At 46.2% G+C, this 22,855-nt stretch overlaps 1 long non-coding RNA gene across 5 annotated transcripts; it reads left to right on the top strand.

Moving 5' to 3' along the window:
* The first annotated feature begins 2,653 nt into the window (after positions 1 to 2,653).
* Positions 2,654 to 19,758, top strand: LOC122462311. Of its 5 annotated transcripts, none has more exons than XR_006284789.1 (5): positions 2,654 to 2,788; positions 3,313 to 3,409; positions 15,598 to 15,677; positions 16,463 to 16,746; positions 19,353 to 19,758. It is a non-coding gene; the product is annotated as an uncharacterized LOC122462311 (long non-coding RNA). The 5 variants fall into 5 exon arrangements; XR_006284791.1 differs by lacking the exon at positions 16,463 to 16,746 and adding an exon at positions 17,838 to 17,977 and having other exon boundaries at positions 19,353 to 19,757; XR_006284792.1 differs by lacking the exon at positions 16,463 to 16,746 and having other exon boundaries at positions 19,353 to 19,754.
* Positions 19,759 to 22,855: the final 3,097 nt, after the last annotated feature.

The following is a 22,855-nucleotide window of genomic DNA, read 5'->3' as shown; positions in this document are numbered from 1 at the left end:
GAAAACAATTAGACAGATCAGCCAGGAGGAAGAATTTAATCAGAAAAATGTAAATGATAATTGGGAATTGTTTAAGAACACCTTATTAGATGCCCCAAAAGCCACAATCCCTCAATCAAGGAAGAAGGGGATATTGGTTATAAATTTTATATGTATATTAGTTCTGTTGATTAATCGCAGTTAACTCATGCGATTAACTCAAAAAAATTAATCGTGATTAATCGCAGTTTTAATCACACTGTTGAACAATAGAATACCAATTGAAATTTATTAAATATTTTGGATGTTTTTTCTACATTTTCAAATATATAGATTTCAATTACAACACAGAATACAAAGTGTACGGTGCTCACTTTATATTGTTTGGATTACAAATATTTGCACTGTAAAAATGATAAAAGAAATAGTATTTTTCAGTTCAGCTCATACAAGTACCATAGTGCAATGTCTTTATCATGAAAGCGCAATATACAAATCTAGATTTGTTTTTGTCACATAACTGCACTCTAAAATAAAACAATGCAAAACTTTAGAGCCTACAAGTCCACCCAATCCTATTTCTTGTTCAGCTAATCACAAAGAGAAAAAAGTTTGTTTACATTTACAGGAGATAATGCTGCCTGCTACTTATTTACAATGTCACGTGAAAGTGAGAACAGACGTTCACATAGCACTTTTGTAGCCAGCATTGCAAGGTATTTACGTTCCAGATATGCTGAGCATTCATATGCCCCTTCATGCTTCAGCCACCATTCCAGAGGACATGCTTCCATGCTGATGACACTCGTTAAAAAAATAATGCATTAATTAAATTTGTGACTGAACTCCTTGGGGGAGAATTGTATGTCCCCTGCTCTGTTTTACCCACATTCTGCCATATATTTCATGCTATAGCAGTCTCGGATGATGACCCAGCTCATGTTCATTTTAAGAACACTTTCACTGTAGATTTGACAAAACGCAAAGAAGGTACCAATGTGAGATTTCTAAACATAGCTACAGCACGCGACCCAAAATTTAAGAATCTGAGGTGCCTTCCAAAATCTGAGTGGGGAGGGGAGTGGAGCATGCTTTCAGAAGTCTTAAAAGAGCAACACTCTGATGCGGAAACTACAGAACCCGAACCACCAAAAAAGAAAATCAACCTTCTGCTGGTGACATCTGACTCAGATGATGAAAATGAACATGCGTTGGTCTGCACTGCTTTGGATCATTATCAAGCAGAACCTGTCATCAGCGTGAACACATGTCCTCTGGAACAGAGGCTGAAGCATGAAGGGACATAAGAATCTTTAGCGCATCTGTCACACAAATATCTTGCAACACCAGCTACAACAGTGCCATGCAAACGCCTGTTCTCACTCTCAGGTGACAATTTAAACAAGAAGCGGTCATCATTATCTCCTGCAAATGTAAACAAACTTGATTGGCTGAACAAGAAGTAGGACTGAGTGGACTTGTAGGCTCTAAAGTTTTACATTGTTTTATTTTTGAATGCAGTTATTTTTTGTACATAACTCTACATTTGTAAGTTCAAATGATAAAGAGATTGCAGTACAGTACTTGTATTAAGTGAATTGAAAAATGCTATTTCTTTTATTTTTACAGTGCAAATATTTATAATAAAAAATAAATATAAAGTGAACACTGTACACTTTTTACTCTGTTTTGTAGCTGAAATCAATATATTTGAAAATGTGGAAAACATCCAAAAATATTTATATAAATGGTATTCTATTATTGTTTAACAGTGTGATTAATCGTGATTAATTTTTTTAATCACTCGTCAGCCCAAATATATATATATGAATGAATGAAATGGAAGAAAGGAGAGATTAATAGTAAGGTATATGAATCAGAAGTTAGGAATTGTAGAAAGTTTATAAGGGAAGCAAAGAGACACTATGAGATATTTATGGCCAGCAGAGTTAAGGACAATAAAAAGGAGTTTTAAGTATATTAGGAACAAAAGGAATCCTAGCTGGGTGGAAAGGGTAGAATTATCAATAATAATGCAGAAAAGGCAGAGGTGTTCAGTAAATATTTCTATTCTGTATTTGGGGAAGATACAGAAGGTGTAGTCTCATCTTATGGGACTCTCAGAAGGATGTTAAACAGCAGCTATTCAAGTTAGACAGTTTTAAATTACCAGGTCTGGAAAACTTATATCCAAGAGTTTTTAAAGAGCTGGCTAAAAAGCTGGCTGAAGATCTTGCTGGGCCATTAGTGTTGCTTTGCAATAAGACTTGGAACACTGAGGAAATTCCAGAAGATGCGAAGACAGCTACTGTTGTCCCAATATTTTTAAATGGTAAATGCGATGACCTAGGTAATCAGTCTGACATCAATCCCAGGCAAGATAATGGAGCAATTGATATGGGATTTGATTAAAAAAGAATTAAAAGAGGGTAACATAATTAATGCCAATCAACATGGATTTATGGAAAATAGATCCTGTCAGACTAGCTTGATGTCTTTTTTAATGAGTGTGACAGGGTCAGCTAGGTCAGGAAGCCCCCTGCTGGAGGCCTTGCAGTAGAGAGGTCCTCCAAGCTGACTAGAGTGGCTGTGTGGGAAGCAGCCAATCAGGATCCAGCAGGCTAGTATAAGAAGAGCTGCAGGCCAGCATGAGATCAGTTCCTTGCTAGTGTTGGAGGAGCATGGATGGTGTGCCTGGCTGACTGAGGGAGCTACAGGACCCTGGAGAGAGCAGTGCTGACAGAGGCCAAGAGGAACACAAAGGAGTTCTGGATTGGCTGCTGAGACTCAACCAGGACAAGACATCGAGGTAAGGGTGAAGAATGAACTGGGGCTGCAGGGAAGTGGCCCAGGAAATTGTTGCAGTGATGCAGTTTATTTAAAGAGATGTGGTGGATGGCTGCTATCTATAGGTTCCTGGCTGGGACCTGGAGTAGAGGGCTGGCCCAGACCCTTCTACCAGCCACTGAGAAAGTGGCCTGGACTTTGATGCATCCTGGAAGGGGAACTGAATTCTTTTAGTGGCCCAGCTGAAGAGCTGGGGCCAGAAAGGCCCAGAGAGGCAAAGAGTCCCTAGGGAGGAAGCCTTGGAGGATTTGGCCCCACATCAGGGTTAGGACTGCTTGAAAAGCAGGGACAATTTGGGAGAGCCCAGAAGGGACGGAGAAACAGTTTGAACCAGGGTACTGTGATAGGCCCTGCTGGACTGATTGAGAAGCGAGCCCAGAGATAGAGCTGCAGATCAAGGGACCTTACAGAGGGTGCTGAGATAGGCCCCTTGTTGGACATATATCCCAGAAGGGGGGTTGATTTTTTTTTTTTTCCCACATACAGACTGTGTGACTCAGCGAAGACCCACATGCACTGAGATGGGGCGGTTGTGAGAGATGAGTGCACCCCTTACAATGAAATTATACATTAGTTGACAAAGGTAATTGTGTTAATGTAATATACTTACACTTATATAATGCATTTGACTTGGTACCACCTGACATGATTAATGAAACTAGAACAATATAAAATTAACACGTCACACATTATAGGGATTAAAAACTGGCTAACTGATAGGTCTCAATAGTAAATGTAAACAGGAAATCAGCATCAAGCCGGGTGTGTTTCTAGTGGTGTCCCCCAGGGCTCTGTTCATGGCCCTACATTGCTTTTATTGATGAGATGAAAGAAAACATAAAATCACTGATAAAGTTTGCAGATGACCCAAAAATTGGGGTAAATAAGGAAGAGGACTAGTAACTAATACAGAGTGATCTAGGTCGGTTGGCAAACTGGCCACAATCTGTGTTTTTAATATGGCTAAATGTATAACTCTAGGAACAAAGGAAGTAGGCCATATTTACACTGTGGGAAACTCTATCCTGGGAAGCAGTGATTCTGAAAAAGATTTAAGTCATGGTGCGTAATCAGCTAAACATAAGCTCCCTGTATGATGCTGTAGCCAAAAGGGTGAATGCAGTCTTTGGATGCATATACAGGGGAATCTCAAGCAGAAGTAGAGAAGTTATTGTACTTCTGTATTTGGCACTGATGTGACCACTGCTGGAATACTGGGTCCAGTGCTGGTGCCCACAATTCAAGAAGGATGTTGAAAAATTGAAGAAAGCTCAGAGAAGAGCCACGAGAATGACTAAAGGATTAGAAAACATGCCCTAGAAGAATAACCTTCTGTCAGGGTTCCTTCCCCACTCTGAACTCTAGGGTACAGATGTGGGGACCTGCATGAAAGACCCCCTAAGCTTATTTTTACCAGCTTAGGTTAAAAACTTCTCCAAGGGACAAACTTTGCCTTGTCCTTGAACCCTATGCTTCCACCACCAAGCGTGTTAAACAAAGAACAGGGAAAGAGCCCACTTGGAGACATCTTCCCCCAAGCCCTACACCTCCATTCCTGGGGAAGGCTTGATAAGAATCCTCACCAATTTGTACAGGTGAACACAGACCCAAACCCTTGGATCTTAAGAACAATGAAAAATCAATCGGGTTATTAAAAGAAGAATTTTAATTAAAGAAAAGGTAAAAGAATCACCTCTGTAAAATCAGGATGGTAAATACCTTATAGGGTAATCGGATTCAAAACATGGAGAATCCCTCTAGGCAAAACCTTAAGTTACAAAAAGACACAAAAACAGGAATATACATTCTGTCCAGCACAGCTTATTTTACCAGCCATTAAACAGAAGGAAATCTAATGCATTTCTAGCTAGATTACTTACTAACTAACAGAAGTTCTGAGACTGCATTCTTGATCTGTTCCCGGCAAAAGCATCACCCAGACCCTTTGTTTCCCCCCCTCCAGCTTTGAAAGTATCTTTTCCCCTCATTGGTCATTTTGGTCAGGTGCCAGCGAGGTTATCTTACTTTCTTAACCCTTTACAGGTGAAAGGGTTTTGCCTCTGGTCAGGAGGGATTTTATAGCACTGTATACAGAAAGATAATTACCCTTCCCTTTATTTTTATGACACCTTCTCTCTGTTAAGCTAATGGGGAACTTACAGGCTATAAGTACCTACATGGGGAACAAATATTTAATAATGGGCTCTTCACTCTAGCAGAGAAAAGTATAACATGATCCAATGACTGAAAGTTGAAGTTAGATTAAAAACTGGAAATACGGTGCACAGTTTTAACAGTGAGAGTAATTAACCATTGGAATAATTTACCAAGGGTCACAATGGATTCTCCATCTCTGACAATTTTAAAATCAAGACTGGATGTTTTTCTATAAAATATGCTCTAGGAGTTATTTTGGGGAAGTGCTCTGGCCTGTGTTATATAGGACATGAACCTAGATGATCACAATGGTCCTGTCTGTCCTTGGAATCTAAGAATCCGCAGGATCTGACCTTTCGCCTGCACTGAATCACAAGGGTATTTTCAAGCTGAAGTTTATGGCTGTACACAAATTATTCCCAAATATGCAAATTATCTTGATACATAATTTGCATAAAAGGGCAAATTATGGGGGAGCCACAACACTTTGCAGTTATGAGGCCATCAGAAGGAGAACGTGAACCTGACTAGTTCCGTTTCTAATTTTTAAGCTGAGGGAAATGCAAAAAAGAAAAAAAAAAACCCAAACAGGCAGCATTAAAAGTAAATTTGGCCTATAAAATTGTTTCAGTTTTAATAATTGAAGGCCTTACTGGTGACAGAAGTAAGGAAATTTATCTTTGCAAAAATATAATATTTCTAAACTAGCCCTTAAAATCTCTGGGCTCTGCACTCTCAGACAGTTGTTTGGTGCTGGTGCAAAATAGGGCAATTCTGAGGATGCTGTATGCACCACTGTCTCTTTTGCCCTCCTGCTGTGCTTCTGGCATACCTTCGACACTGGGCGCTGCACACGAGGGTGGCCTAGAGCCAGATTTCAGGTTGTTTTGTGCCAATGACACTGTGTTAGCGGGGGGCACAATCTGGCCCTCTGTAAAATGCAGAGTGTTTTTTATGATCCTCTACACTGGAAAGAGAAAATAATAATTAATAAAGTCAAACTCAATTGATTTTTTTTCTATTAGCGTTCCGGCAAGCATTCTTCTTCCCCTCACTCCCTTGCCAATGTGGGTTTGCACTAGGAAGCTGGTATTGACTGACTTGCTAAGGAGGTTCCTTACTGAAATTGCGAAGACAAAAGAGAGAGTGACAGTTTCACATGTATTTACTTGTCTGCTGTTATAGGAGTTTGTCTTTCAGCAAAGAGAGTGCTACAGATCTGCATTCTCTAGGATTTAACTATGCAATTGTTCACACATACACACACACCCCTAAGTTTCCACTCCACTGGACCAATACTTTCCAGCATAGTGCTGTTCTCTTGCACTTCTAAGAGATGGTCAGATATTATGTTGTACAACCAATGAGGCAGCAGACTCAGTAACTACAGCTCAGATAAGGAAATTAAGAAGTCAGTGAATGGAAAGATTTTCATCACTACATGTTTTCCATTTAAATATATATTGCATGCAAAAAAAAACATGTTAAAAGAACGTTAAGGTTGCAAAGTCAAGCACGCCAAAGTTAGGCAATGCCAGAATTCAGGTTGCCTATACAACCTTAATTCAGCCCCCTTTGCATATGCATTTACAGCACAATCTTTAATTACATGATCATATACTACTTTTTTATGTACAATCCTGCTTTACTCAGTTCAGAGAAGGGACAGTGCTCCCTGAATGGGCAGCTAATCAATATTTCTTCATCATTCAATGTGTGGCCCCAGCCATGGTTCATTGCAGGGTTTGGATGGTGTGCAGTGAATATAGAATGATTCATTTCCTTGTGGGCTTTTCTAATGTAGTGACTCAGTTCTTTACAAATCTTAATGAATTTATATTCATTGCCCATTTGAGGTGGATTATTATTCCCATTTTACACCCCGAGGCAAGGAGAATAAAGCCAAAATTGTCAAGTTTCAACTAATTTTGGATGCTCGATTTGAAAAGCCCACGGTCTGATTTTTCTGAATTCTTAGCCCTTTATATGTTCAGAGCACAGCTCCCATTGACATCAGTTGTGGCTGTGGGTACTCAACTCTTCTGCAAAGCAGACTCCAGCTGTCTCAGGTTAGGAACCTATAAAATGAGGAACACACCAGTGGGGAAAAGTTTGGATGAAGTGACTTATAGAATCATAGAATCATAGAATATCAGGGTTGGAAGGGACCCCAGAAGGTCATCTAGTCCAACCCCCTGCTCAAAGCAGGACCAAGTCCCAGTTAAATCATCCCAGCCAGGGCTTTGTCAAGCCTGACCTTAAAAACCTGTAAGGAAGGAGATTCTACCACCTCCCTAGGTAACGCATTCCAGTGTTTCACCACCCTCTTAGTGAAAAAGTTTTTCCTAATATCCAATCTAAACCTCCCCCATTGCAACTTGAGACCATTACTCCTCGTTCTGTCATCTGCTACCATTGAGAACAGTCTAGAGCCATCCTCTTTGGAACCCCCTTTCAGGTAGTTGAAAGCAGCTATCAAATCCCCCCTCATTCTTCTCTTCTGCAGACTAAACAATCCCAGCTCCCTCAGCCTCTCCTCATAAGTCATGTGCTCTAGACCCCTAATCATTTTTGTTGCCCTTCGCTGGACTCTTTCCAATTTATCCACATCCTTCTTGTAGTGTGGGGCCCAAAACTGGACACAGTACTCCAGATGAGGCCTCACCAGTGTCGAATAGAGGGGAACGATCACGTCCCTCGATCTGCTCGCTATGCCCCTACTTATACATCCCAAAATGCCATTGGCCTTCTTGGCAACAAGGGCACACTGCTGACTCATATCCAGCTTCTCGTCCACTGTCACCCCTAGGTCCTTTTCCGCAGAACTGCTGCCTAGCCATTCGGTCCCTAGTCTGTAGCGGTGCATTGGGTTCTTCCGTCCTAAGTGCAGGACCCTGCACTTATCCTTATTGAACCTCATCAGATTTCTTTTGGCCCAATCCTCCAATTTGTCTAGGTCCTTCTGTATCCTATCCCTCCCCTCCAGCATATCTACCACTCCTCCCAGACTTGCCCAGCATCACAGAGGATGCGGTGCCAGAGGCAGGGATACAGTCCAATACTCTGGAGTTTCATTCAGCTGCCTTAATCACAGATCGTGCTTTCTTGTCCTGCAGTCTGATTCACCACACACCTTCTGCAATGAATGAGGCAAGGGCCCTACACAACCCTGTTTCATCCCCAGAGCAGGTCAAACTGAACGAGGCAGGGATCCTAGGGAACAATAGGAGGTGATCAGATCATCAATGACTGTATCATAATTCATATGTATAAGAGGGCTGGAAAAAAGTTACGCAGAAGACTTTAATTCTGACATCGCCTAACTTTTGAGTGATTGACTTTGATGTTCTTTTTTTGAGTGTGACAGGGTCAACTAGATCTAGAAGCCCCCTGCTGGAGACCTGGGGGAAGGGAGGTATTTGCTAATTTTTTATTAAAAAAAATTAAAATGGAGAAAACAAAAATTTCATCCTGTAGAGCCACATGGATCGATCATCGGCAGGGCTGAGCTCTTTAGATCCATAGCACAGTCCTCTACAACATGAGTGAATGGAGTAACGGGTAGCAATAGGGGGCTTTTGTCTTCTGTGTGGACCTGCCACTAGAGAGGGATGGCAACATTTTGCCAGTGGGTTTCACAGCTGTTTGCTAGATGGCAATGAAATATGGAGATTCAGAAAACTTGGGTTCGGCTCCAGACTCTGGAGGAGAGTGTTCTCGAATGGTTATAGCTTCTTCTGCCCCACTCTCCCCTTCCCAGCTCCTGCTCATCCCCCTGCTCCTGTCCTCTCCCATGGCACTTCCTCATTTTTCCCCCATCCCCAGCTCCGGCCCCTCTCCCCACCTCAATCCTATGCCTAAGGCTGAAAGAAACATTGCGGTTTCTGCAATAAAATCACGGCCCACAATTTTAACACACACAGCAGCTTTTTATAGCTGCCACACATTTGGGTGGCATTGCCACCCCATACTCCAGGTCGCAATGCCACTCGCTCAGATTTGGCCCAGCCATCATGACAGAGGGACAGATGGGCCAAATCTGAGCAAGTTGCATTACACCCTGGTACACGAGGTTGCAACATGACTCAAATTTGGCCTGGCTGCCCCTCCGTCATGTTGGCTTTCAAGAGCCACATGGCGTCTCCTCTGTGTGGCTGCTCTGCTTTGGAAGGTAGCTGCAGCCACAGCTGTCACAAGCTGCAGCTACATTTGTTTGAACCAAAAAAATTTCAACTTTCTTACAGCCCTACCAATGCCTCTCTGCTTCCACCTCCCTCTGCTTTTGACCCTGCCTCCACCCCCACTTTTTCCTCCCCCTCTGCATTCAAGTCAGGCTGTTCCTATTCTTCCTTCACACTCCCTGGGGCACACAGAGAGCACAGGAAAGACATGCTCCCTGCTTTCAGTTCCATTGTCCAGCATCACAGAGGCCTCCTGCAGATGGAAGGAACAATTGCCTGGAAAGTTCTGCTCAGTCCCTAAAGTCCTCTGGAACACGCTGGATCACTCTGTGGGAATGGCTCATGTGCAGTCCAGTAGGCACACAGGAACTGTGAGGGGCTGGATGGAGCATGCCCAGCGCAGATAGAATCTTTAGAGAATTTAGCTGCCAAACTCTATCAAGTCTCTACTGAGTATGCGTGAACTAAGATTTTTGGCCAGATTTGGGTTGGTTTTCACAGGGGTGGGGAAAGGCACAACCACCCTGCCAAATTTCAAGTCCCTGCTCCAAAGCACTGAGGCACCAAAGGGTCTCAAGAAAATGGTTGGAAGAATTTTTTTAACCTGGACAAAACAATGAATCATTCTTAGCTGAAACTTTCCAGAAATATTCAGCCTGAAGCAAAGACCCAGCATGGAAAATTTAAGTTTGGCACAGTTAGGAGCAACTGAAAACAGACTCTTAGAATGGGAGTGTCAGGTAATGTTAACTATAGGCGCCATTATCTGTGCTGCCTCTAATGTTTCCGTGTATTTATTTATATGCACAAAGGCGCCTGCTAAGTCCTATAACCTGAGGCTGTGATCCCATCGGCTCTCACGGGCTATGCATGGTGAAGTATGCTCAGTGCTTGTATGGAAGGGAGAACCCAGGTTGCTGTAGGAAAGTGGTGTTTGCAATTCATGCCCATGGCCATATTCCTTCTGACTCACAGGAGAACTGTGCCTCAGCTGGTGGCTGTATGCTGGAGGGGCCATTTTCTTGCCTCGAAGGCAAAACCAGGTTCCTGACTATGGTTACTAAAGTTCCCATGGCACTTTACTCAGCCAGGGTCTTAGCTTCAATGTCCTCCAGCTTCCAGATTGGTTGAACATATTCTGCCTAGGTTAATACCCCCTGCATTTTCAGTTGGATACAAATTCTCTTCACTTTCTGTCCTAAAAGGCTGACGTTTAGTCATGCCATGTGCAGGGACAGGAAGAAAGATTCCTATGTTTGGGTGTCTTTTAGAGGCAGACCAGATCCAATTCCAGATTTTCTCAGACTTGGGGGGGCGATCAGCACAGGGGCAGAGTCTTGGCTCAGCCCATTCTGTAGAGTTCAGCAAGACACAAATATCGGAGCTGAATCCAAACTTCCTCCAAGTTTGGAAGTGTTCAAGTCTGGGGGAGTTAGGCTGGCGCCATCTCTGATATATACAGTATGTTTGTAGTGTGCTCTGGGATCCTGCAGAGATGGATGGTGTTATGGAAAAGTGAGTAATACTGAGCCCAGCTGTGCCCTCTGAGGTAGGGGACTCATCTGGAACTCAACAGCAGCATGTTCAATGCCTTGCTCCACCAGACTTTCTCAGTGACCTTGGGCAAGTCCTGTATGCCCTGATCCTCAAAGGTAGTTAGAGAATTAGGAGTTGAAGATCTGAGTGTTAAACTCTCTCCTCCAATCAGTTCCTGGGGATAATAACCAGGGTTCTGTGAGGCTAAATCCATTAATGAATGTGAGGTGCTCAAATGCTATGGTGATGGGGTGGGGGGGGGGCAGTTAAGTGTCTAAGATAGAAAATAAAAAGACAGTCCCAGCCCTGCAGAGCTCACAATCTAAGTAGATGGGGATACACTTGGTCACATGGGAGCTATGGTTTAATTCTTTGCCAGAGCTGCAAACAACCATGACTTCTTCTGCCCTTATAACTCTAGGGAAGTGAGTGTGCTAATATTATTTCAGCAAGTCTGAGGCACAAAGAAGAAGCGCAAGAAATGTTGAGAACGGTTTCTGGATCGTTGTGCGACTCAAAATTACAAAGGACAATAAGAATATATTTCCCTGTCCCTGATAGTCCATTAACATCATCAGAGTCCTTCACTTAGGTCGGAAGAATAGGGACCGAATGGCGAGGCAGCAGTTCTGCAGAAAAGGACCTAGGGGTTACAGTGGACGAGAAGCTGGATCTAGGCTGTTCTCAGTGGTACCAGATGACAGAACAAGGAGTAATGGTCTCAAGTTGTAGTGGGGGAGGTTTAGGTTGGATGTTAGGAAAAACTTCCCCCTAGGAGGGTGGTGAAGCACTGGAATGCGTTACCTAGGGAGGTGATGGAATCTCCTTCCTTAGAGGTTTTCAAGGTCAGGCTTGACAAAGCCCAGGCTGGGTATATAAGTGTAGGAGAATTTGCTTGGTGTTCGTTAAGAAGAAGAATCCCCAGCGCTTCCCCATGAATGCCACTTGCATAAGTTAGCACCTGTGCATCGAAGGCTGGATTTAGAGCAGACTCTGGACAGCACTGACTCCATGGGTGCTTCAGGGCTGGAGCACCCAAGGAAACAAAAAATAGGGAGTGCTCAGCACCCACCTGCCACCTGCCAATCAGCTATTCGGCTGGCCCCACCCATGTTCAGCAGCAGGAGGGGGGCACTCCAGGGAGCGGGCAGGAAGAGGTGGAGTGAAAGTGGGGGCCTTGGGGGAGGGGGCAGGAAGAGGCCGAGTGGGGGCGGGAAGAGACTGTGAGGGTGGGACCTTGGGGGAGGGGCAGGCAGGAAGAGGTGGAGCGAGAGTGGGGTTTTGGGGGAAGGGGCAGAGTGGGGGCGAGGCCTCAGGGCGGTGCAGGGGCAAAGTACCCGCCCCGAAAAATGAAAGTCTTTGATGCAGCTTTTGTCAGAATGGAACGACTGGCAAGATCCGGAGACATGAACGGGAGAAAATTCCATCCCTGGGCTCTGTTCTTCGGTAGCCCCAGCTAACATGGGCTCTTTGCAGACGTAGCCTCAGAACACCCTCAGGGAGGCCAGTCCATGTTAGGATACTCAGGGTACTTTGGATAGATGAGACGATTGAAGCACAGGACCATTAAGAGCCCAATGAGGATCGCACTTCTTGAGTGTCCTGAAGTCTATGGCACAACTGCATATAAAACCCAGATCTCCTGCTTCCTGGCCCCTATGCCTTAACCACAAGCCTATTAAGCTAATGGGCATTAGTGTTAGATTTTTCCCAAAGGAGTGTTTATTTTGTCGTGCGGTTAACAGCTCCATATTGTATTACTCTCTGCCCTTGCTGTATTGGCATCCTGTAAACCTCCTGCTCTGCAACTCGTTATCCTCCCCTCTTGGGTTTCAGTCTTCACTGAGGTGCTGAAGAGCCTAGTATCTCTCCTGCCATAGGAATGATGTTTGCAAGGGGAGTGGGGGGTTGATCTGGGAAGAGAGGGGGAGGAAATGGAAAGGAATAGAGAAGCAAAGGAAATGTGAAGCAGAAGGGTGCAAGCTAAAAGAAGAGGCTGAAATTGTGTTGATTTTGACTCCTGATACCTCGGAGACTGTCTCTGCTATGCCTATTAAAAATGGATCATTTGCATTTTAATGCCCATTTAAACCGACCGAATATTGGCGATTACAATCCAGAGCTATGCTGAAAGAGAAAGCTTTGATAGCATTGTCCACGTTCCAAGGAAACAATGGGATCTCACCGAGCCCAAAAAAAAAAAGCACCTGAGGATTTTAAAAATTACATGGTTTGCGACGTCCATAAAACCACTTCTGACTCTGCACTTCTGATGCTTTGTCCCTTTTTCATCGTCATTCTGGGTTCAATTTTGCAGAAATGTTTCCAGCAAAAGGGTCACAGAGAATCTGGAAAATACCCCCATTGTCTTACACTAAAGGAGGTTGGGCTAATATAGCCCTAGTGTGAATCTGCTAAACTCAGTGGGGTTGTGCCCACTTTCAGCAAGGCTGAGTTTGACCCTACATACTCATACTGCTTTACAAATATTAACTAATCTTCGGTCGGTATCATTACCCCATTTTACAGATGGGAAACCCCCAGGTATGGAGGTGAATTGACTTGCCAAAGGCTGCACAGCACATCAGTGGCAGAACCAGGACTAGAATGCATGACTGCAAAGTCCAGTACCGGGGACCCCTCCAAGACGAGAAGCAAGTGCCAACGCCCCTAGAACCACTCAGGGACCCCCTCCTGTCCACTGGGAAAAAGCTTTGATTTCTCTTCCTACAGGGTCACTAGATATCAGACCAGACCTGTCACTAGTCCAGGACTGGATATTTACCATCCCAGATTGGTGTGATTTTTTGAAGTAGTGGGAATTACATACTGAACAGGGAAAGAAAGGCAATGTTTTGTTAGTTAACTGGTTGATTCTGCTTTTAAATGGCAGCTGGTTGTAACATTTCAAACCTCTGAGTACCTCCAATCAGTCCCAGAGCACAGGGGAATCAGTCAGATGAACAGTTTATCGCATGGATTCTGCCGTGTGTCACATGAGGCTGTAAGTTATCACACAGCTAGGGAAGGGCAGCAAAGAGACTCAAAAGAGAGAGAGTCAGCTGCTTTCTTGAGAAGTCTTTAGTTTCACTGAGAATTGGGGAATATGAAATCAACAGGGGAGCAATGCGCCGACTTATGGCTGCCCCTTAGAACGGTTTACCTAGCACAGTGGTTTCTCGGCCTTTTTTCATTTGCGGACCCCTAATAAATTTCAAATGGTGGTGCAAACCCCTTTGGAAATAGGCATAGTCTGCAAACCCCAGAGAGTCCGCAGACCACAGGCTGAAAACCACTGACCTAGCGTGTCCGCTGTGCGTGCTACCCGTCTCTTTCTGTTGTAACAGAGCTTTAGCCAAAGGAGGGAGGGTTACATTTTTGTTAGCCGTGCCAAATGCAGAACAACGAACTCTTGTGATGGTGCCGTGATTCAAAATTGAATTGCCAGATGCAAGTCAAAGTTCAGGCTTGTCCTAAGACCCATTAAATGCCTATGGAGCTTTGACTTCAAATATACGTTGCCTAATGTGGGCTACTTCAGAGTGTCCTTAATTAAACCCAACCTGGGTGAGACACAGCATACTGCAGCCTCATCCCACCGTAGCCTGCATGTGAAACCCCTGCTGCTGACTGTTGGGATAAAACTGGGAGAAATCAAGGCGACAGGAACCATTCCAACCATGTAGCAACACCGCCACCTTGAGGAACTCCCATTTGGAGACCAGCAAGATAGGGATGATGTCCAGGGAAAGATACTTCGTGTAAAGAGCCAGATCTTTGCTGCTTCTGGGTTTGAGGGGCAAGCCCTGCATAAGTCAACAAGGGTCTCCTTCTGATCGCATTGCCGCTCATTGTTAAAATGTGCTGTGAATGTAAAGAAGTCAATAAAAAGGAACGAACTAGTTGAATGTTAGGGGAGGAAGGTTGGCTGTGTGACTTCAGCATTTCATGGCAAACCGAGAGATCTGGTTTCCGTGCCACAGGCTCACTGGGTGGCCTCGGACAAGCCACCTCCTCTCTCTGTGTCACACACCGGCACAGCGCTACATAGGCCCCGCACCTGGTGCCCACCCCTGGGGAATGTTAGTACACAGCTGCTGTGTGACACAGTATTAACTTCCATGTGGCTAACACACTGAGATCTCAGCCCCACTCCCACCCAGCTTCTCCCTACTTGCAGATTGCCAGACCCGCTGAGAACTCTCCGCAAGGTTAGGAAAGGGGGGGAAAGGCTGTGGACCCCATGTGCGGAAGAGGACACACAGAAGGCCCCCTGCAAGCATGGACCTGCCTCTATATTCCTGAGTGGAGTTCTGATCCCACACAATCCTTTACCCGGACAAGCAGCCCCCCTGAAGCCAATAGGCACATTACCTGTGTCCTGGGTTTGCTGGTCTGCATCCTGAATGTCTTTGTTATACACGGTCTGTATGGTTCACAGTGCCCAAAAACAATAAATACAGGGACAGGCTCTCACAGTGAAGAAATTATAGAAGGGACTGCTGTCCAGGGCCATATTTAGACTTACTTCCAGCTTTCCTAGACTCCAAGGGACCACTGTGATCATTAACACAGGCCTGCATAACACAGGCCATAGGACTTCATGGAGTTAATGCCTGTTTGAACTGGAGCAGACCTTTTGGGAAAACATCCGATCTTGGTTTAAAAATTGCCAGTGATGGGGAATCCCCCACGACCATTGGTAAATGGTTCCAGGGGCTAATTACCCTCGCTGTTAAAAATGTGTACCTTATTTCTCATCTGAATTTGTCTAACCAACTTCCAGCCATTGGACCTTGTTATACCTTTGTCTGCTAGACGGAACATTCTTCTATTATCAAACGACTTGAACAGCGTCCTTCTAACAGCCGGTGACACTCTGTCTTTTGTCTGCCAGATCGTGGTTTAGAAGCTTTTTTTATCTATGTGGATACACAGCGACTAGCACAACGGGGTCCTCATCCAGGGGGCCTCAAGGTGAGTTGTAATTATTTGTTATTCACGACTAGCCACTTTGCTAAAGCAGAGAATGAAGAAAGGAGAGCCCCAGTGCAGGGCCAGGGGGAAAATATCCCAGCTGTCTCCTGTCCCCAGCTGGATGCACATTTCAGGACACAGACCTTTCGAAAAGGCGCAGCAGTTCTTCTGTAGTGCACCACAAGAGGAAGCTAAAGGTAGCTCAGAAATTCTATCAGTCATCCTTCAGCTGCACCCAACTCCCCTCCCCAGAGCTGCTGTAGTTGTGGAGACATGTGGAATGTCGCCACTTCATGCCAAAGGGCGTGAACGGCGAACACAATCAACGGCCCTGTTGTGCTCAGTGCAGACAAACAGAGGGAGGGACTCAATGCAGGCCATGAAGAATTTACAATTTAAGGCAGAGGTCCCCAAGCTGGGGTGCGTGGAGGAATGTTCGTGGGGGCGCAGCGGGGCCCGGACCAGCCTCCATGGGGGGCAGGGAGGGAGCACCACCCAGCCCCACTCTGGCCCCGCCCCCCAGTCTTGGGGCCCCGCCCCCCATGCCTCAGCCCCTGGCCGCAGCTCAGTTCCCGACCCCAGCCCCACCCACAGCTGTGGCCCCAGCGTTGGCCCCCTTACCCTGTCCACCCCTGCCCACCACCCATGGCCCCAGTCCCAGGGGGGCATGGACATAGGCAAGGGGGGGGCATGACCATGAAAAGTTTGGGTACCCGTGATCTAAGGGGTAGATACTGCCACATCTATGCAAGGGAGTAAGAAGGCCCCTTGTACCTTCTATGCAGGCTACCTGGACCTGGGGCTTGGCCATGCAGGCGTAAGCATGGCTAATGCCCACTTACTCCCTCGGTGGAGTGGATGGTTGGGGAAAGGATGGAGACTTAGCTTCACCTTGTTACACGCTGGCCAACATAGCTGAGCCAGCGCCGGGCGCATCCCAAGATGGCTGCTGGGTTTGGCCAACAGCAAATGGATGACACCTCCTGTTTCGCTCTGCCTTGGTGGCGGGAGGGGGAGTTTCCCCAGGTGGCGTTTACTCCCCATCCCTAGCGCTGATCGGTGCCAAAAGGTACAGTCTGGCCCGTCACTTGGTGGTCCTCTCAGCCTCATTTCAGCCCTAACAGAGTTACTGCAGGCAAGCCACCCGGACTCTACCTCAAGAATGAAAGTCGTTGGGTCCAAAGGAGACCAGCCATGAAAGAGTTAAGGGGAAAGAGCTTATTGGCTTGTTATCTTAATACAACGGCACCATTAACATCTGACGTTTACCACCAGCAGGCGTTCTAATACGGCGATATTTGCAGTATTCCTTGTCTGGGTATAGGAAATACCGCACATACCAAAGGGGCAGGAAATGTCAAGATAGTAATGGCAAGTGTCTTCCGATCAATTTTACTTTCATGCCCTGCTTTTATATTGAATATATTGGGCCAAGTCCTCAGTTGGGGCAAGCAGGCACAGCTCCTTTGCAGTCATTCTATGAAACCATTATTGGTGAGAGATCGTTTGGGCCAGTGGCTAAGGTGACGGATTAGGGCTTAGAAACCCTTGATTGTAAGCCTGACTCCACTGGTGACCTTGGGGGAAAATCACATTGTCTCTTTCCCCAGTGCCACCACGCTTTGTCTGTTCAGTATTTTAAAATAATCTAGTCTGCCATGCATGACACAGGCCACAGAACTTCCCTGAATTCATTCCTGGTTGAACAAGAGCAGATCTTTTAGAAAACAGCCGATGGAGATCTAAAACTTGCCAGTGATGGCAAACCCAGGAGAGCCCTTGGTAAATTGTTCCAGGAATTAATTACCCTCACTGTTGCAGGTGCATCAGTAACACTGGTTTTATGTAATGGGTTCACCCAAATTCGGTCCACGTACCCCCAAAATACTCTGTTTACAAAGTGTGGATGTGCATCGTTCAGTAGCCTGTTTCTTTAACACAGGAATTTATTGCGGGGGAGGGCGCCAAAAAAACCCCACACAATTGTTTTAAAGCAATGTGTGCATGTCATGAAACTGTTCTTTCATTCCTGGCTGGCTGGCTTCTGCTCTGGTTATTATGCTGCTGTCTTGTACTGTGTGAGTCTGTGTGTTTCACTAACCATGGGGTGTTGCAACCGGGCTACTTCTGACCAATATTCTAACCACATTTACACCACAGAAACTTGGCTTTGTCGGAGACACCATGAGCGCCGTGCAGCTAAGCAACTATTTTATACCACCGCAAAATCCCATCAATCTCTGGGTTTAACAGCCGTGAGCAATCGGAGGGGGGCTGTGGGAATTCTATCGAAAGCCAAGGTATTAGTGTTACCAGCCGTATTTTAAAATGCTGGCCGCCATTCCTCTCACCCTCCTTCCGTTGTGAAAGAGGGAGTATGTTACACTCATCAGCTCAGAGGTTATGTTTTCTATTTTTCACAGAAAAGCAGCTTTGAATGTCACTATTTTCTGCCCTTCTGCATTTGATGATTTGGCTCTACGCCTCCAGCTCCAACAGGGACACAATCCGGACGGGGTTCGTTAGCTGGAAGTTTCCGTAGGGAAGCAGAACTTTCCCTTGGGTGGTAATTAAAGTAGAATAGAAATTACAAAGTGGGTCAGTTGCATTACAGTGGCACCTAGATACTGAGACTGGGATGTCATTGTGTGAGGTATTGGGCAGACCCCTCATAAGAGACAGGCCCTGCCCCAAAGATGGTCTAAACAGATAAGACAGACAGAGTGGGAAAAGGGGCCTAATATACCCATTTTACAGGTAGGGAACTGAGCTACAGAGCAACTAAGTGACTTGCCCAAGGTTACACAAGGAGTCCGTGGAAGAGTTAGGCACTGAAGCCAGCTCTCCTGAGTCCGAGTCCTATACCATAGGTAATTGCAACAGCTTCAAACCCCAAGGCACTGCAATATGCTTTCACGTGGACAGGGGCTGAAATGTGCGTTTACCATGCTTATCCATCGTGGGTCTCAAGAGCTTTGGAACTGCTATCTGCCAGTGCTAAAGAGTAATGTCTAAAGCCCTCTGTGATCTCTGACAAGACCTCAGACTGCGGGCCAGCTTGCATCTTTAGGAGCTTAAATACCTCTGACAGCCCTTTAATGGGCTTTTCAAAAGCACCTGAGCAGGTTAAACACCCAACTCCCCTTGATTTCAATAGAAGTCAGGCACCTAACTTGCTTGGGAGCTTATAAATCCTCCTAGATACTTGTCTGCATCTTTAGGTGCCTAAATACCTGGCCACCCCACTAGGGTGTCTGCAGACACTTCACAACCGGCAAGAAACCGAAGCAGCTCTGTGCAATTATCCGGCGGACAGCTGCATCCTATATAGCTGTGTTAACATTTATATGAGTGAGTATCAAAGTGGGACAGCTTTTGCGCATGAATGCGGTGCAGGGATATTAAAGGGCCGGGAGAAGACGAAGCCCGTTAGCAAAGCTGAGGCATGGAACAACACAGCGAGCAGAGGGCTGTTTCCCTATTCAGCCATGTGTTTGTGTTTACTTGCCATGACTTTTAAGCTGGTTGGCTCTGCCAAGTGATTGTCTCACCCCCGGGGCTGGGGGAACCAGGTGTCCTCGCGCTCTTTTGTTAATGCAGATTTGGTAGTGCCAAGGGGAAATGATGGAGTCATACCATCCCCCTGGAAGATCACGCCCACTTATTTCTCCCCAGGCACAGGTACACCACTGGCTGTGGACGCACACTCCGGCCCCTCCCAACGTGCCTCCATTCTCTTCATCTCTAGGCAGGGGGAGAATATATCGGTCCCATTTGACCCTTGACCTTTTTGCCAAGACAGCAAGCAAGAGGGACACTGAGAGCCAGCCATGATGGCGAAAAAGTCATCAATCCCTGGGCAACTAGAAGCTGGCTGGAGCCCACCAAGTGTTTTCCCAGCGTGGACTTTCTGTGCAGTTCTGGATAAACACTCCACCCCGTGGGCCTAAGCTGCAGAGCTCAGCACCAGCCAGCTCCAAATATCTCCTCCCGTTCAGCCATGGCCAGAGCCGGGGTTTTGTTTTGGACCCATCTCTAACGATTAAAGATGATTCATTAGTGTGTTGATGAGTTGCTTTTCTTCCCTCTCACTTCTTCGGGGAGGTGGGGGGGGGGAATGACAGGCCACCAACATGAGCCAGCACCCAAGCACTAAACCCCCAATCAAAATTAGACACCAGCATTACAGCCCATGGGAGACTAGATTATTATGTGCGCCAGACAGAGGTGCACCAGTGCCCAAGGCCCCCTGCAATGGCAGGGAAATGATTGAACTATACCCAGATAATCCTGGCAAGCGACCCACACTCACCTGCTGCAGAGGAAGGGGAAAACCCCCTGCGGTCACTGCCAGTGTGACATGGGGGAAAATTCCTTCCTAACCCCGCATATGGCGAACAGCTAAACCCTGAGCGTGGGAGCAAGAGCCAGCCTGCCGGGCACCTGTGAGAGAGGGAATATTTGATACCACCTCAGAGCCCTGGCCCTCCCCGCCCAATGTCCTATCTGCAGCCATTGACTTAGTTAAACAAGTTGAGGGAGGCTGTTCCATTCATACACAGTAGGAGGCCTGGAGCCAAGAGTGGTTGGCCCACGTAATCTATACAGTACACACCATATCACACACAGCACATGCAATTTAAGCCCTGCAGCCTCCACAGAGATCAATGTAACCTTTCCCTAATGCCTTGGCTTTCTTAGGGGTCTGCGCTCCCCGCATGGTAACTGATCGATCCCAGTTATGCGCGTGCCACTTACGCCCAGACATTCAGGGAGAAAACGTCCCCAGGAACGAATAGCTTCTCGATGGTCCCTCCTTTAGATCTAGCGGGAGCTCAGCACTGCCAAAGAGGTAGCTTGTTCAAGGGGCGGAAGAAGAAACGTCGTTACCCATGGAACCAGCTTTGCAAAAGCCCAACAGCTTAGAACTAAAAGCTTTTTAAAAAAAGCTGCCCTTTAAATTTTGATGACTCAATAAATCTAAGGCAGACTTAAAGTAGACGTTAACCAGGCCTTTAACTCAGTGGGTTTAGCAGGAAGAAGGGCGGGGGGGGGGGGTGTTAAAAAACCTTAGAGCAATCACCAGACCTAGCTGAGCTGTTTTATGGATAACATCGTTTCTGAGCGGCAATAAACTCTGGGCTTAATCTGCAGAGCGGAGTGGCAGGGAAATGGGCTGTCAGCGGAAAGTTGGTGCAGAATGGCCTCACTCGAAACGAGCCACTTAGGCTCCGGCTCCACGGCTGCTGGCCGTGTGCCGCCTGCCCCGTGCCCGCTCCCCTCGGGCAAGCATGCTGAAAATAACCGTGTGGACGTGGCGGCACCGTCTAGCCACCTGAGCACAAGCCCACCCGGCCCCCGGGGCCAAGCCCGGGCGGCTAGCTCAGGCTGCCACCCAGATCGCAACGCCCAGGCTGGTATTTTTAGCATACTGGTGCAAGCAGAGCTAGCGTGTGTCCGCCCCGCCCAGCGGCGAAAGCACGCCCCAGCTACAGTGGAACTATACCCTTGGCCATACTACGCCGTCCTCGCTAGTTTGCCTGTCTAGCGCTCTGGGGCTTGTAACCGTGGTGCCTGAGGTTGTGGTCCTGGTAGATCCCACATGCTTTGGAGGGGAAAGCTTTTAAAGTGCTCCAGGATACACTGTCCTCTCCTTAGGGTGGCTCCCCCACAAAGAGCGTCCTCTAACTGCATCAGTGCAGCGGGCCAGTCCAGCCTCTCAGGATGCTTGGTAAAGATCTTGCAACTCTTTTTGGCATCTGTTAACTCCACTCATCTGGCCAAATTCCATTCTGCCTCCCTGAATTCCTCCTCTGGTTTCGGTGGAATATAATATTCCACTATTATTCTCCACTTCCTGTACTAAACTCTGGAGCAGTGTTGATAGCCAGCAACTCTGTTCCAGCCCAGAGGTGGCTGTACTATCGTGGTAAGTGTCATAATGACATAAATGTACAGACAGCTACACACGCGCCATCCATGATCACGCTGACTCAGTCACTAAGGTTGCATCCTGCACCTAGAGATCATAATTGATAATGGTGAAGTCCTTTTGATTACAATGAATGTAAATTTTCTGCTCACCAAGCTCACATTTGTCAGGTTATTTTCCTTTTTGTCTCTGTGTGGCACCCTGTTACTCCAAAATTTGGTGCTTCTGAGTTCCTGTGTGTCTAATTAGTGTCTATCCTATTCCATCAGATGTGGCTTCTTTAGCTTGTAAATTTCCCTGTGGGTTGACTGCAGTATAATTTCTTCTTCAGCTAATATAGGGAATACAGGGCATCTTATACACCTGCACTTCCAGAAGTATTAGTGTTCTGATCAAATGCTTTTATACTGCGTGTTAGGGGGCTTATTCCTTCACCCACTCACTTCCCTGGTCCTTCTCGCATGAACAGAGAGCAACAATACCCGAAGTCCAAAGGTGCAAACAATTCGATGTTTATTGGGGTGAACTTCCAGCAAGCATGATTCCAGTTTCCTTCCTTAGTATCCTCCTTCCCAGCTCTGACACCACAGAGCCTTACACCTGTGTCCCTGTTCCCATTCCTGCCCTTAGCAAAACAGGATTCCAGTTTCCCCACTCCCATTCCCTGTTCCCATCTCCCCCTTTAGCAAAACATGATTCCAATTTCCTTACCCCCGTTCCCTGTTCCCATCTCCCACCCACGCCCCCTCCCTCCCACCCACGCCCCCTCACTTCCTCATTGACTACAGATTATATAGTAAAACTTGAGTTCTGCTTAGCTATACCTTAACCAATCATTTTCCTGAAATTTAACTAACCAATCCTAACATATTGTAACATGATTATGTAACCAATTATATCCCACCACCTTAATTAGTTTACACCCAGCAAAATTAATTATACAGCAGACAGGAACAATCACAGAACCAGACAGAGATTATACAGACAAACAATAGCAAAGTGGGAATTATAATGACAAAACAATACAGAAGTGAGGATTTCACATCCCAGTATTGATAAGTGAGTTCTTGCCAGACAGGATGCTGTTTCCTTTTACATTTTCTAGGCACTTCCCTTTCTCTGGAGGTGATAGGCATTATCAGGACAGGATTGTATTCCTAAGAGCCCAATAGCACCTTCTTTCAATGTGACTAGTTTGGAATGTGAGGATGTGACCGGTCGCTTCCTAGCTTATGGCTGCCTCTGC

Source organism: Chelonia mydas, chromosome 11 (genome assembly GCF_015237465.2).
Source record: "Chelonia mydas isolate rCheMyd1 chromosome 11, rCheMyd1.pri.v2, whole genome shotgun sequence".
Lineage (NCBI taxonomy): Eukaryota > Metazoa > Chordata > Testudines > Cheloniidae > Chelonia > Chelonia mydas.
The sequence above is the reverse complement of the archived record's forward strand: the minus strand, read 5'-3'. Positions and strand labels throughout refer to the sequence as shown.